Raw genomic sequence first — 13,101 nt, 5'->3', positions numbered from 1 at the left:
TGTCCTCAGCCCATGTAATGATTTGTTTTCTTCAACGTCTGCCAGCGTGTCGGAACCATTTGTGGCATCTTATTCCAGCCTCTGCTTCTTAGCCAACAGAATAATACATTCTGTAGTTTGTAATGATGTTTGATAAATAATACAATGTGTAATGTTCCCATAAGTCGGGTTGACAATACACTTTATTTTTCCGACTTCCAAAGTGGATGGGAACATTGCTTTCTCTTCTAACATTTTCCTCAGATCATCATTACAATAAGAATGAAGTATTCTGGCTTTCTAGTGGTGAATACTAGGTGGCTGGCTCCTAGGTGCACTCCCCCATGAGCTCACAGCACAAGGGGCCTCATTTACAAGGAATTAACATAGAAGTTGAAACATTTTATTTAAAAAAAAAATAAGATTGTTCATGTGCAGGAATGGACACTTTCATGCACATAAACAATTACAAGAGGTGATTTCCTTGTTCTATGTGTGCTGCAGAATTCAGCTTGCATAGAAATAGGAGAAAAAAAAAGTCTTCTCGTTAAGCCTCCCTACGCCTCCCATGGGGAGGCATAGCATTCTGACACATTTTAGGTTTACAATTTCTCATAAATCTGGAAATACAGCAGAAGCTATGGATGTTGCATGGGAACGCCCACAGCAAAACCCATGGCACGCCCCTTTCACGCAAAGTGTTGCGAGTAAAGGGGCCACGTTTACAAGGACCCATAAAGCCATGCAGGGTGGCTTTACGTGTCCTTGTAAGTATGAAGCAGCAAAATGCGCGGCACAAGGGGCTTGTAATTAGGCCCCTAGCTTTTCATCCAAAAACTCTTCATCCTTGCACGCGCACATTTTGCTCTGTTCATTGACTCACCCATCCTCAGTACAACACGCCACCATGTGCACGCACTGAAACAAACCAAACCCGCACACAAAGGTATAAGTATTGGGTTTCTTACCCCACTAGCCCACTGTGAGTCGTTAGCCAACTTCTTTGTGGAAAAAGTAAACGTCATCTACTGCTCTTTTCCTAAAGTTGACCTTGACAATACGCCTGTGACACTGCGTACCTCTCAGTGTCTGGCCTCTTTCTCCATACCATCGGAACAGGAGTTTAATCTCCTAGCGGCCAAGGTCAAGTCTGGCTCTCCGGATGACCCTTTGAGACCTGCCCAGTTTCTGGACTCGGCATCCCTTTGCCTTCCTCCTATTCGCCATCTGGTGGAGCAGTCCCTTACCATCGGCGCTGTCCCTCCTAGTTGGAAGGCTGCCTGTGTCATGCCCATTATAAAGGACCCTGGATTGGATCCGTTGAAGTTGGAGAGTTATCGACCCATCTCCCTTCTCCCTTGGGTGGCAAAGATTACAGAGGCCCATGTGAATAACATCTTAACAAATCATCTGGCTTCTGCACATCTACTGGATCCGACACAGAATGGTTTTAGATCTGGACATAGTACAGAGACGGCACTTTTATTTATGGTCGAACATCTCCGCTCTGTACTAGATACAGGTCAAACGGCGGCACTGATCCTTTTGGATTTAAGTGCCGCCTTTGACACTGTATCCCACACCATTCTCATTCATAGGCTTAGTGAGGCAGGCATCTCAGGCAGGGCATTGGAGTGGTTTCAATCGTTCCTTTCGGAGCGATCTTTTCAGGTTGTGGTGCCACCGTTTAGATCTAAGTCCCATGCTATCACCAAAGGAGTCCCGCAAGGTTCGGCGTTGAGCCCCACTCTTTTTAACCTGTACGTTCAACCTCTGGCGGAGGTGGCGAAGAGTTGGGGTCTCACTATGGTATCATACACCGATGATACCCAGTTGGCAGTGGCTCTTAATGGGGACTCTGACCAACTGGCATCGAAGTTTGCGGATGGCTTGAGGGCTGTTGCTAGCTGGCTTACTGCCATCTGTTTACAACTCAACGCCCTCAAAACTGAGGTGATGGTACTAGGGAAACATCCTGATCTGTGGGGCGCTAGCTGGTGGCCTAAGGAGTTGGGACCCCCCCCCAAAACCGGTTACCGAACTCAAAAATCTTGGCGTCTGGCTGGATTCCAAATTAACCTTCTCGTTCCATACTAAGAAGGTGGCGTCCATGTGTTTTGGCATCCTACGTGGTATGAGGCCTATCCTCAAATTTTTTGATGCCCCTACCCGCCAGATGGTGATCCAAGCTAGCGTACTATCGAGGCTCGATTACGCGAGCTCTTTGTTTTTGGGCACCAATCAGGCGGAAGTTTTGCGGCTCCAACGGGTGCAGAATGCGGCAGCTCAGGCCCTGGTGGGCCTACCGCGCTTCTGCTCAGCCCGCAGCACAATTTTCAACTTGCACTGGCTGCCAGTAACCAGACGTATAGAGTTCAAGGCCCTCTGCTTTGCATTTAAGATTCTTAAATTTGACACCCCCATCATACTTCAGCACCTTTTGTCCATGTACACTCCTTCGCGCAGCCTTCGTTCTGCCGGACAAAATTTGGCACTTGTTCCCCGTTTTAAAAAATGTCGACTGGGTGGCCGATCGTTTACGGTCTTGGCCGCTAAACTATGGAACGCACTCCCGGCCCATATTCGCTCTCTGGAGGACCATTTTACTTTTAGGAAAGCTGTTAAGACTCACCTCTTTCCTCTGCCTTATTAACCTTTCCCTACCGTTTCTGTGTTATTAGTTGTGTTATCTGTTCTAAACATAGCGCCGGGACGCCCCTTGGCTGGGGCAGCTGTGTGCTCAAAAATCCGAATAACATAACATAACTACACATTTCAGCGCCTGATCTTGCGAAGCGCTTTGTTGGATTTAGAATAGATTTAGACAGTATAAGGGAGTGTAAACCACTGTTGCCACTGTAACAGTAACCACGCTTTAAGTTATAGGCCAGACCTACAGGCTTTGCCAATTCTTACTATGTTGGGATTTGTGACTCCAGGAAACAATGCACAAGAGGTGCCAAGAGACTATAATGTGCATAGACAGCACTTAGTGATCTAACTCTTACATTTTCCATTTCACTTATTCCTGTCCCATTCTTATATGTTCTGTATTCATATCTGTGGATAGTGCTGGAACCAAGACTGAGAAAACACACCATTATCTAAGCACTTGACTGTGATCCACTTCTTAATCAGTGTCAAAGCTTTGACCGGAAGTGGTGACCTCTTGAACTGAGACACTGCTTCAGACCTCTACGGGAAGTTAGCTGTGTGGTGCTCATAAGTAACTCGGAGGTCATCTAATGCCATGCTTCCACCTCCAGAATCATTTATGGTTATACTTTGACATTTGGTGACTGGTAATCTCTCCAGGGAACAACCCCTATGTTACCCATGTGTGACACACAGCTTATCTGTATTGTGTTATGGTTTAACCTGTGTAAACACCTACATTGTGTAGGAAGTTGCTTTGGCGTCTGGGTGCCCCCTGAGAATTGCTGGAAGACTTCCCAACTTAGGTGGTTAATCTATTTTTTAGTTTTTTTAATTTATCACTGAACATACATCACATACATTTAAAACATATGCTAAAATACATAACACTAATTAAATATCGATATTTAAAACTTCAATATTTTTAAACTCAATATTACTTACCTTTAAGTCGATGTTCTTGACCATGATATCCTTGAGAAGGGGCAGGGCTGCATGTCAGGACAGAACTAGTGTCTTCCAACAGGGTTACCAGAAGGGTGGGTGTCAGATGGTGAAGGAAGCCATGTTTGATTTTGTGGTGACAAAGCCTCTAATGAAAAGAGTCTTCCAGTCTTCCTTTTTAAGTATCCATTCCCATCAATGAGAGTGGTGAAGTGATCCCTCCGAGTCAGGATTCTCCAAAGTCAGTCTTGGAGGGCCGGAACCATGCCAGATTTTAAAGACAATTAAATGTATATAAATGGGGATATGCTAAAAATCTGGCATGTATCTGGCCCTCCAGGACTGACTTTGGAGAACCCTGCTTTAAGAGGTTAGGTCCAGATTCCACCCTTTCTATGATATTTACTAATTATCTTTGGATCTGCTGCCATAATACAACTTGAATCTTATTTTCCAAAGGTATGTTCCAAACGAAGGCACACGTCACAACAGTGTTTGGGTTGAGAGTTAACCAAAAGCCTGTAGATCCTCAATACTGCTAAAATTCAGCATGAATAGGGATAAGGTTAATGGAGTCTTTGTCACTTTATTATCTCATTAACAATAGTTTTTCCTTCGCCATGACCCCTTATTGTTGGGTTTGTTCAAAACCCTTTCTCAGACTTTCACCACCTCTTACTCCTTAAAATGTGTAAAAGGGTTTGCAAATCTATAAGTATCAGGGAGTAGTCCCAAAATGTTTAGTCAATTTTTAAATCAAAACTACAAGTCTCAGAATACAAGGCAAAAGGCTGGACTTCATGAGCTCACCCACTGGCTGCATGTACTCACAAAGGGACCAGTAAAATGTGAGAGCTCTGGTGTCCCACTACATAGATATGTCTTAGCAGGCATCTGTTTCCCTGCTTTCATGAATGAGCAGTCAGTTCTAGGTTTTTCTGTGAGTTCTAATGTTCGCAGTGCTTTAAAAAAAAAAATGATGAATTAATGACTACAAGTGACAGCATGCAAAGAAAAACCTGCACGGTATGATCCAATCAAGCATGGACATGGGAAGCTGGAGAGCTCTGCTCATGCCATGTGCATAAAGAGAGCTGTATTACACTGAATATCTTGGGGTACAATCGTCATATGCTCCTGCTCCTGCTTCTGCACCCACTGGGCACTTTGGTAATACAGGAGGGGCTTTTCAGCCCAACCTCTAATACAGATTGTGCTGGAGCTACGTGTACACCAGTGCAGTCTCCAGGGGGGATGGTGGAGAAGCGTGGCTCAATGGTTAGAGCGGCAGACCCTGATGCAGAGGTCTGGCCTGGGGCCAGGGTTCAATTCCTGCCTCGTCGGCTCTTGAACTCAATTTCCCCGGACCTGATAATTCTCGCCTCGGTGCCTAGTCTAATCATGGGTCCCACTCTGTGACTCTGGGCAATAGCTTGCTTAATCTCCACAACGGCCCCAGCAGTGCTGTGGATGCCTGGCTTCACCTTGGGGGTGCCCAGGAGTGGACATTTCACAGGAAAGTCAGGATGGGTTCCACAGCGTTATGAATACAGCGCTACGAGGCCTCCGGGTAGAAGTGCGCTATATAAATACTCTACATTTCATTTACATTTACATGCTCATGGTTGCCCTGTGGAAACTATTATTATCTTGAATAGGGTGCTCTGACCAGGTCTGCAACTGGCACAAACCAAGGAGCACAAAATACCTTAGGTGTCACTTGTGACTGCTGAAGAAAACATAAATCCTTTGTCTTTCTGCATGTGACATCTCTTTGTACAGGAATATTTAGCTCACGATTTTGTGAATCAATTGACATGTGCTGTTCCCAAACTTACACTTATGTTAAATAGGTTTGTTCCATCTGATTCATAAGTTTCACATGAGGATAATAATACTATATATGTCAATTACACAAACTAGGTGCTGGTATGTCATTCATCTAGCAACAATGAGGCCCTGAAATGGAAAAAAACAATATTTGGGAGTTTTTAGAAGCATTTGTGTAAAATTGTGGTCTATTGCAAAACCTAATATGTTGCATTTGTGTTACAAACATACTTGCCAAGTTTTCCCACATCATTTGCGACACTTTCAGTTTGTTAACCTGACATCCTTGGCATGGTATTTCCCCAGATGTTTTCCCTTCACAAATATTGTTTGCTGAATTTGTTTTTGTTGGATTTAGGACAGTCCAGTCCAAAGTACCAGACTAGGTCATTCTTTTAACGGGAAATGTCGTTTACAACGCGGTTGTTACATCGCAATGCCATTACATTGCGGTTTTTAGAACGCAAGTTGTTACAACGACTTGCGCTGGATGGCGCTCTAGGACAAGGAATAGTATAATTTACTATCCAACACCTTCCCTACTGTATGTAGACTGGAGATGGAATAGTAAATTATACTACTCCTAAGTCCAGCGCCCTCCAACGCAAGTCGTTGTAACGACATGCGTTGTAAAAGCCGCGATGTAATGGCATGCGATGTATTAGCATGCGTTGTAATGTCATACAACCCTTTTAACAGGAAACCCAGCAACCCAAGACCAGTTTTGCCGTGATTTATTAATTATCTTTGGATCCACTTCAATAGCAAAGTAGGAATGTGCCATGTCTTGAAATTCTTCAATCAGAACATACCACTAGCTAACCATCATACCTTCCAGAAATTGTAAATAAATCCAGGCCATTTCCAGTATAGTCTGTACAGTGCAATTGTGGCTTGGTTGACATTATACTGCTTCCAAAACTGCTTCTATTCAAGAAAAACTACCTGGTGCAATTTGTCAGGCTCTTTGGGCAACCTTAACCATTGAAATGCTAACTCAGGAACTGCATCTTACTTTTATCTTGGGGAAAGTGGCACCTGAAGTTAGAGAACACATCTGACCAATCTTATCAAAGGCAATGTTATACAGCACACACTCCAGCAATGTAATATGCACCATTGGAGTAGCAGTGGTCTTCAGCATTCATTTATAACTACCACATATTCTGTGCCATTTTACCAATCTATCCACTTCTAGATCTAATCCTGGCCATTAATAAAGCTACAAAGTAGTCTCTTAGTTTCATATATCCCAGATTGACCTATATGTGCATTCTTCTTAAGTTTATTTTTCACACCCCTTGCAAGCACACTTTAACCCACCTAGAATAACACATCTCCATCAACACCCAATTCTTTTAACGTGTGGTAGAATGACCTTAAATACAGCTTTATAGCCTGCTGCTGAGGGCTATACCAGTTGTTAAAGGCACTGAACCCTAGTTGTATATATATATATATATATATATATACCCGATAACGAGGGAGAGAGCCTTTAGCAACTGGTTTAGCCAGAGGCAGAAGGCCTAAAAGATTAGAACATTCCACTCACTAAGGGTAGAATGTCCTAAATTAAAAAGGAAGAAACATGAAGACAAACATTGGAATGTTGGATCTCCGGGCTTAAACCTGGAGCCATGGAGCTCTCACATTCCAATGTTCTAATATAGCCTTATAGCCCGCTGTAGCGGGCTACACCAGCCAATAAAGGCCTGCTCCAGAGTTAAAGGCCCGAGCCGAAAGAGAGGGCCTTGAACAAGGGAGTGGGACTTTAATGCCAGTATAGCCCAGCTATGGAGGGCTATGAGGCTAATAGAAGATTCCGCCACTAGTGGGTAGAATATTCTAAGAAATATAACAAAGGCCTCATGGAGCCCAAGGAAATTGCAATCCCCTCGGGCTTCATGAGGCCTTTGTTTCAAGCATCAACTGTGAAGGACAACATTGGAATGTCGGAGCTCCGGGTTTCTACTGGCCATTAGAGGACCAGAGCACTCCATTGATTTCAATGGAACCCCCAACATTCCAATGTTCGAATATAGCTTTATAGCCCTCTGTAGCGGGATATACCGGCCATTAAAGGCCCGCTCCAGCGGTAAATGCCTAAGTCGAAGTAGAGGGTCTTTAACAAGGAGATTCCAGATTGTGGGAGCCAGGAACAAAGGCTGCTCCCACCTAGCAGGAAAAGCTGCTGCCGCTCCCGCTCCCATGTGAGAAGGTGCCAGGCAGTGCAGGACTGGGCTCATAATGCTGCCCTTATGTGTAAAAAGGCTATGGGTACCCCAGGTGGGACTGGGGCACCCCTTTTAGAAACAAAAGGAGGAGAAACAAAAGCCATTGCATGCAGCACAGTTTTTAAACCCATTCATTAAAATTTGCCACTCCAAGGAGGGAGCTCTCCATAATGCCCTGCAGGGCCGGAATTTTTATATTGTTTTCCGCTTGTGAGTCTTAGGAAGTGCGTGGGGGCTACAGAAGTGCAGCAGTTCCCCTCGGGTGTAACTTTTAAAAGTAACCCTATGTCTCCCAGGACCCAAAATGCATGACCTGGGGAGGCCTTTCATTCTCTTTCAAACACTCCTTAGATTGGAACGTTTGTCCTACACCCTGGGAAGGCAGCATTCTCTAGAGGTTGGTGCTGTGGCTGCATTTTAAATGGCCTAATGGTATTTGAGAAAGACTCATACACTTATCACTCCAATTCATCGATGATAATGCTTTATTGACAACATGTTGCCGAAAGTGATTTTTGATAAACATTGAAAGGCTTTATTGAGTGTTTACATTTAGCCATGGTTATTGATTTCAGTAAAATAATGGTGATACGTAACAAGCATCTAATCTTGCTCTTCAGTAAATTATAGACTATCATCCAAAACAGTGCGTTCTGACACTGAAGAGTTGCAAGATACAAAAGCTAAAGCCCCATCGATCGCAGACCTACTAGTTTCTAACAATGAGTTATTGTCTGTGATAGGACACAAAATGGTTTTCAAATAATATACCCAACTTGATTCTGAGATGATCGAGTAGTTGATCATATTGGGGGCTCTATTAAGGCCGTTCACCAATCTCCAGAAATCACTCTAGTTAGATTTCTTGCTGAGGAATAAAGCCTTGGCCCAAAATGTGTGTCTGTAGAACTTCTTTCCTCTCACAGAAGTTTTTTATACAACATTTTTAGATTTCACAAGTTTTGCAGACTGCATTGATCATTTGGGGCATGCCTCAGTAAACGCAGGGCTCTGTTTACCTCTTTTGACTGCCCGTGTAGCCAGAGAGAGGCGGATCATTTTATAATTTTACTGTACGCTGGAGCGAAGGCTACTGGCTTATGTTGCTTGTGGTGGCTGATCATTGAGCACAAATCTAGAAGGGTGGTCATGATAAGTTCCTAGTTAGTAGTCGGGATTGATCATGATTATTTGACCATTGTAGGATACGTACCGCAAAATCTTCTATTGAGTTGAGCAGTCCATCAAATCCTCCTAAGGTCATTTGACTCCATGTTACCAGGCAGAGTATTTGTGTGCTTGAAACAAATAGTGTTGAGATTAATAACCGCAGGCTGTTGGGATTAGGGAGAACCAGAGTTCTCTGCATCTCCAGCTTGAATCAGTCTTGGCCTTTGCCTTACATACTGCTAAGTCAGAAATACAGGGTAGGGGCCAACAACGCCCATTTAAGACTACTCTCCGTAGATTTAAAAGGAGGCCATTTCTATTAAGCCATCTCACCTGCTTCACTATGTTATTATTATTTTTATCAAAGATAATATAGCACAACAGCTAACCACATGGGGTTTCCTGGCACTAGGGGATGGATACGGTACATCCAGAGCCTACTAACTCAAAACATTCAGGTCTTAAGATGTTTCTGAAAAGTAGTTAGTGAAGCACAGCTTCTCAAGGATTGGGGCAGTTTGTTACAAAGGTTAGGGCCCTGGTAAGCAAATGACCGGCCTCCCATATGAGTCCATTTAACTCTCGGAACCATGTACAGTGGGCAGAACATGAAGATGTAGTAGTTGGGCAAGAATCAGTACCATCGGGCCAGAATCATGACGCTGTGGATGGGCAAGGGTCTCATCTGGGAAATGCTTTGGTTGGGTTTTGGAGGTTTCGCAGGATTTTGATGGGCTAGATGCATCCTAAATTTATATACTGAGGGATGCACAGTGGGAGACCCGAGCTCCAGGGTCCCCCTCCTGCACTGTGCACGGGCAGCAGGACCCTGACCTGAGAGCTCCTGAGAGCTTCGGAGTGCGGCCCCCTTCAATTTATTTTGCAGGGGGTCCTCCTCAAGTTTCATTACGCCACTGGGGATGTGGTATCATAGCAGGGATTGTGGTGAATGGCTGTCAGTTGGTTCTAGTCCCCCAGTTGTTCGCAGCAGCCCTAGGCATAACTACCACTGAGTTGAACTGAGTCACAACTTTGCGCATCCTTCATGAAAAGACAATCTGGGAGGCTTGGTGGATTCAAATAAGACATGTAAGACAGACACATCTGTAGGCCATTAAACCTCACCACACCAGCAAGAGAAATGAAATATACTTGAAAATAAAGAATAGTGAGTTCATTCATTGGTGATTTAACTGATGCATGTGTAGTGTATTTATTTTGTGCTACCTGTTTATTACAATAACTAGGGCTGATTTAGAGTTCGGCAGAAGAGTTTCTCGGTCACAAAAACGATGGATAGCCCGTCCTCCTTATTAAAAGTGCATTAAATCCTATTGCACTTGGTGGTCCACCAAAGTCTAAATCAGGCTCCTAGTTACATAAGTTGCTCACTTTCCATCTTATTCTTAATTTGTATCGCACTCTTGCTTTTCCTGTGTTCATGAATGTAGATCATATTGAAATTGAGACTGATAAAGGGCCCTACTTCCATGAGACCTTATTGAACTCAGCTGCCATCTCTCTCTAAGCTTTGACTGGGAGTGGTCATTTCTTGATCTGCTACTCTTCCTTATGCAGAGACAGAAGAACTCCAGGGGAATTAAAATGTAATGAGTTGAGGCTTACCTCTATTACTTTAAAAGTATGCATACCATCGAGAAGATTACACTCCCCTTCCCTTTCACTTGGCCATTCTCCCCGCATCTACCGAAGCAGAAGTGGAGGACACTCCTTCTCCCACGTCACAGCAAAGACCTGGCACAGCCTTCCCAAACACCTCCGGACCATCACCTCGCTTCCGGAATTCCAAATGACCTTCAAGGCCTAGCTGTTCGAATAAGCCTCCAGGACCTGCAAACACCTGGATAGCCTATCGGAAGATTGGCGGCTCTTTTTATTGATTGAATGATTGAGGCAAACACCTGGAATTTGAGGTCAGGCCTACTTTTTAATGTGTGTGCCTACTAATCTCACTACTACATAAACCTCTCAGATCCCATGTTGAAGAGCCATGGCTCAGTGCATGCTGCCCCTGTGTCTGCTCTGGAGTTGTATAGACTGTTAGAGATGGCTGTTTCAGATATTCTTCCTACTGGACAAGATCCTCTGCAAGAAGGCGAAGGATGCCTTAGACAAGATTAAAGCAGAGCTCCGACAAGCACAGATATAATCAACATGACTATGAGTGACTAGGAGAAGAAAGAGGTTGACCTACATTTTCGGCCTCAGTCTTAAAAAAAGAAAAGGGGCCACGTCCTTCTCTGTGTGCAGTTAAAAACAATGGCAACTACTTTAGAAAGAAGCAAAGTGGTCCCCTTCTCTGCACATCCCCAGGGCAGTACATTGGTTTCCAGAGGCATTATGTAAAGGGAAAGTCTGAAGCATAATTGCTTTTACACCTGCTGACAAAGTGATTTCAAAGAAAAAATATCTATCAGAATGGGAGTCTGCAATTCAAGCAGGAAGTACCCCAGACATGGGGGTAGTCAGGTATTCTTGAACTTTTTCTCAATTGTCCTTTAGTCATTCAATAATTGCAGGGCACTCATTTACAAGACATGTGTGTTAGTACATAATTTTCATCATATGATGTTGTGAGACACCTCCCCATACCCTTATTATCCTTTACACATGCCTGGTTGTGTGATTAAAAGCAGGTTGATTACATTCCATTGAGTCTCTTCCTCTGCCCTTTTTAGGAGGTGGCTCCACAATTCCTTGTAAATTACTACCTAACCTTTCAGACTGTAGACTCCTATCGTCTGAGAGGTGATACTTGGTATTTCATTCATCTGCGTCTCATATGTGGACACCCGGGCCTTGGCGCACAGCCACGGAAACCCTGTATTGGTTGTTACTGCTCCATACACCTCATGCTATGTTTAGCCATCTACGAGGATCCCTGGAGACTAAAGCTACCATTGCTTCTCATCAGATTTCTCCCTAGTTATAATGTCAATCTGTCCCATTCCCTTTCTTAGGTCGCTCAATTATTGGGCATTGCTGCAATGTATGTAACATCTTGCTTTCCTCTTCACCTCACCTGATGCACTTTACTTTGAGCCTCTGTTTCAAGTCCACCCCTGTGCAGTCATCCTGGAGCCCGGTGTCATCCACATAGATATTTATGTTGTCAACTTCAGTCTTGCTTTGTGAGCTAGTGACTGCTGTCTTTCCATGACTTTTCAAAATCGTTGGGGCATATTTACAAGAAAGTGGTAAAGTGTGTCGTTAAGGCAGGAAGGCTAACGAAATGCTTCATCACTTTAGAAATGCAGGGCTGCACCCTATTTACTAGAATATGGTACAGCCCTGCGTTTCCCCCTGCACTGGCGCTACATTTAGCTGCCTACGCAGGCACCCTTGCTCCATAGTGCAAGGGTGCCTGTGTTGATGGAAAGATTGTTTATGTGCAGGAAGGTCCTCATTCCTGCACATAAATAATCTTTAAATGCCGTTTTGTAACTTCCATGTGTGCTGATTAATGCAGCACACATGGAAGTTACAAAACACGATTTTTGATTGTTTATGTGCAGGAAGGGGCATCTTCATGCACATAAAGAATCATTGGCGTTTTGCTGTTTCTATGTGTGCTGCACAATGCAGCACACATGGAAACAGCAAAAACGAAGAGATATAAAGCAATTCTTCTCATTTCACCTGTTTAAGACCAGGTTTTCCCTGATCTTAATTTTGGCGCTGCCTCCTATTTACTCTGCCCTTGTAAATAGGGGATTGCGTCAAACTCAATGGGTGTTGCGGTGGAACGCCCACCACATCACCCATTGCAAGCCCCTTTCACGCTAAGTGTAGCATGAAAGGGGCCTTATTTACAAGGCAGCGTTAAGCCACTTAATGTGGCTTAACTAAGGCGAAGCTCCTATCGTCACCACAACATCGCTAAAAGAGACATTGTGGTGGCAATGGGGGCTTGTAAATATGCCCCCTTATGTTGTCATACTGACGGCCTAGTAGATTCTTCCGCTTCTTCTAATAGTTGGCTATTATCCTGGAATTATATCTCTTCTGTCATGCCCGGTAAAACACAAATATCTGTACAATCAGAAGCCAATCTATGTTTACAGTGATTGTGGGAAGAGGCACAGGTACCATATATAAGATGTAAGGCTTAATGAACCACTTAGCTGCCCAATCCATATATTCCTTTCTTTTATTCTCCTTTTAAACAGAGTTCCATTTGGAAAGTCTTTCCCACTTAAACATTACCAAATCCATTATCAATCTGAAGCTTTGATTTTTCATTTCATTTACCCATTCCCTCAGATTA

The sequence above is a fragment of the Lissotriton helveticus genome, chromosome 10 (assembly GCF_964261635.1).
Source record: "Lissotriton helveticus chromosome 10, aLisHel1.1, whole genome shotgun sequence".
Taxonomy (NCBI): domain Eukaryota; kingdom Metazoa; phylum Chordata; class Amphibia; order Caudata; family Salamandridae; genus Lissotriton; species Lissotriton helveticus.
Note: the sequence above shows the minus strand (reverse complement) of the source record.